The following is a 3,793-nucleotide window of genomic DNA, read 5'->3' as shown; positions in this document are numbered from 1 at the left end:
TTAACGAAATGCACCACACATTGAACAATGGGATAAATATTGATGATGGGCAGATCAGGGTGAGAGAGATTCCTAGATTCCAGAAAGACAACTTCTGCTATTTATTACTAATTTTCTTCCTTTCAAAATAGCTTATAAATTGCAGGTATTTCTAATTCTATTTGAACCCTTTTATGAAGAGGGAGATGTATGTACAAACAGAATTCTAGGATTTTTAAATGAATGATTAAATTTTAAGTTGGACAATGTTAACCCTAGTTTACTATACCCTATGTTTAAGGAAAGTATTTAATATGAATCCATGCTTCATAATAAACTTTGCTATTTGTCTTCCTAATACTTGTATAATAGTTATTTATGTCTTAATCACTTATATAGAAAATACGACTTGGAAATTATCCAACTTTGTTTATTTCCACTGATATTTTTCAAATAGAAAATCAATTTTAAGTCTTTTCCTTGTCACATGAAACAAATATTGAAAATCATTTTCTTTGATCTGTCTGATACTTGCTTGGTTATGTTGTGATATTTCTAACTATTTTATATTTTTCTCAGCAAATGAGCTATTTTATCTTACATTCAACCTCCCACAAAACCTCATATAATTTCCTAAATCATAGCGTCTATGCAGCAGGAGGATCTATTTATAAATTCATTGCATTTTCAGTGTCATTGTTGGCAACATATTCCTGAGCGACTGCTATGGAGACAGAGTATCAAAATATACGGCAGAAATTTGAACTATGTCAAGCCTGAAGGGCCTAACAAAGGTTAGCGGGATAACATAACATTCAGCTCTGCTAATTTTCTTACCCTCATCTCATCTCAAAATATATGTAGGAAGCGTCTACTTTTTCAACGTCCTTCACATTCTAAAGAGAATGTAGAACTTTGCTTTAAAATTGAAACCAGTGTAAGCAATATTTGCCTAGTTTTGAGTGAAAGCATTTCCTTCACTCTGAGGTACTTTAGGAACAGTCATCGTGTTGACAAGAAATTTATAGAGTCAATGAAAATTCTGATGCTAGTACCAACATTTTATTCTTTTCTGCTCACTAAGTTTCCAAAGACTGATGTATACCAATGCTATAGAATCTCGCATACTCATTCTTATCCCTTCACTCTCTCCCCACGGAAAGATTAATAATCTTTATTTATTGAGGTTTTGTGGTGAGAGTGAGGTAAATATCTCAAGCCATGTATTCTAGCTGTCATTGTCAGTCTATTTGAGCCTACAATACAACTACATCTGACTGATCAAGGTGCTGTATACGAATATATTTATTTTGACAAATACAAATCATGTAATATTTTGACAAGTGTAAATCATTTAATAAGGACTTTCATATATATTATTTCATTTTAGGTTTGAGAAGTAGTCAACAGTTGATTCATGAACTGCTTGTCTTCAGTCTAAAATCTAGAAATTTGGATTTTATCTAATAGTCCCTGAGATCTACTGAGGGACTTCAAGCATACAGTTTCATTTTAGAACTATTTCTCTGACAGGCATTGAGAAATAGTCTCCAAAGTGGGGTTGGCACATCCTAGAGGGTGATCAAAGCCATCCGTCAGGCATTCAAAGAAAATATAAAAGTGTGTGTATGTATATACAAACACATACATACACATGTATAATACATTCCTATTTAAATTTGATATGTGGTAATGTATGTATTAGTAGATGTATGTAACATAGAAATACATATCTACCTAAAAAACATATTTAGCAGTTCATGTTCAATCTTTTTTCCTTTGCTGATGATATATGAGATCAAAAAGTTTAGAAACTATTAACAAATGAATCGGAAGCAGAAAATCAGTGAGGGACCTGTGAAAAGAGTCCAGGTGAGAAAAAAATGAGGGTCTGAATGAAGATGATAGAAATAGAGAAGAGGAGAGAGATGCGCTGTATATTCTTGAGATAGAAGAATGAGGGACAGACTAAATGTGAATAGAGAGACAGACAAGGGAGGGGGAGTCTGGCGTACAGGGGACACTGATCCCATGGAGCTCAGACTCAAGAGAGACCTATCAGTGAGAATCAGAAGCAAAGGTTTATTGTTTTGTTTTTTTTTCTTTCTTTTTTTTTTTGGTAAACTATTTGAGGGAAATTGTAGCAAAGAGGAGAAAGAAGGAAAAAGAAAAATGAATAGGCAAATCTAATCTTCAGACTCATTGCTGCCCTAGCCCAACCATAACAGTTCTTTTTTATCTGTTCTGTATGTTGGAGTTTTGTGCAAGATTTTGTGTGTAAAAAGAGATGTTAATAAAGTATGAAAATTACAGGCATGGAGTTCAGTACCTAAGTCTCAGAAAATAGTTAAGGACAGAGAGAAAACATGTAAAAGATGAATAATATCTGTAAATAAGGTTGCTAAATCTAACCTTTTTATGCTTAAGAGAAATCCAGGTTCTTAAATGGCAAAGGATGTTCTGTTCACCAGACTATAATGAATCTATTCCCCTCATTATCACTACCTTCAGATAATTCCAGTTTTCAGTGGACAGAACTTTTAAAAATGACATCCATCTCCAAAAGGGATATCATTAATGCCCAAAGGAAAAAAAAAATGCCCAAAGAAAAACATAAGTTTGTGGAGTCACACATATAAATACCAATATAAAGTAACTATTCTTTTCATTATCATGACCTCTTGCTCCTCTATAGTGACAGGTCCCCTTCAACTTTGACCAAAATAGTTCATGCAAATGACAAAGTTGAAATGTCACCAAGAGAATATAAACTGGTTGTCTCCTTAGAGTCTTCCCGTGTAGCAATAGTAAATTTACCAGGGCAGAAACTTGAGTATGGACATTGAGTTCCCTCTAGGTATTTTGGCAAGCAAAGTTTAAAACAACCATGACCTTGTCACCAACATGAATGAACAGACTTTTTGCCTTATGTTAGTATAGTTGTTAGACTAAGGTTATACTGCTCTAAATACTGTTGTTATTGATGCTGACATTCCAAACAACTCCAAGTTGATGGAGTAATTATCTTACTTTCCTGTGAATAGACTTTTTCTGCCTCAGGTCACTGAACCTCTTATTTTTCCCCAACATAAAATTTCTATCCCAAAAGCAATCTAATACAATTGATGAAAAAGACTATAACTACATTATATTCAGAATTCCTCCTCAGGCCCTCTATCAAAGTCCTATGATTGTTTAGTTTACATATTGCCTGTGTCGAGAAGCATGCAATTATCACAACAAAACTTAGTGCAGATAAGCTGAAATGACTTTCTGGGCTCTGAATATTTGTGTCCTCCCGAAATTTATATGTTGAAACCTAATTCCTAACGTGATGTTATTTGGAGGTAGGAGCTTTGGGAAGTGATTGGGTCATTAGGTGTCCAGCCTCATGAACAGGATTAGTGCACATATAAAACAGGCCCCATAGAGCTTTTTTGTCCCTTCTGCCTTGTGAGGACACAGCAAGTAAATATCATTAATGAACCAGAAAGCTGCCCTCACCGAACACTGAATCTGTAGCACCTTGTTCCTGGACTGTCCAGTCTAGCCCCCAAAACTATGAGAAGTACATTTCTATTGTTTATAAGCTACCCAGTTTATGATGTTTTATAGTAGTCCAAACAGACTATGACCTAAGTTATTAACTAGGCCAAAAAAAGACTAATTCTTTCACCATTCCCTGGTATATGAAGATAATTTAATGGGCTTTTCTGTAAAAATAATAGTAGTAATGAACAAAAAAATCACCAAAAAGATTATTTTAGAAAAAAGGTCCATGAAATTCTATATAGTTATTTACAATTTATTAAAC

This window comes from Propithecus coquereli, unplaced genomic scaffold (assembly GCF_000956105.1).
Source record: "Propithecus coquereli isolate 6110/MARCELLA unplaced genomic scaffold, Pcoq_1.0 Scaffold415, whole genome shotgun sequence".
Taxonomy (NCBI): domain Eukaryota; kingdom Metazoa; phylum Chordata; class Mammalia; order Primates; family Indriidae; genus Propithecus; species Propithecus coquereli.
The sequence above is the reverse complement of the archived record's forward strand: the minus strand, read 5'-3'. Positions refer to the sequence as shown.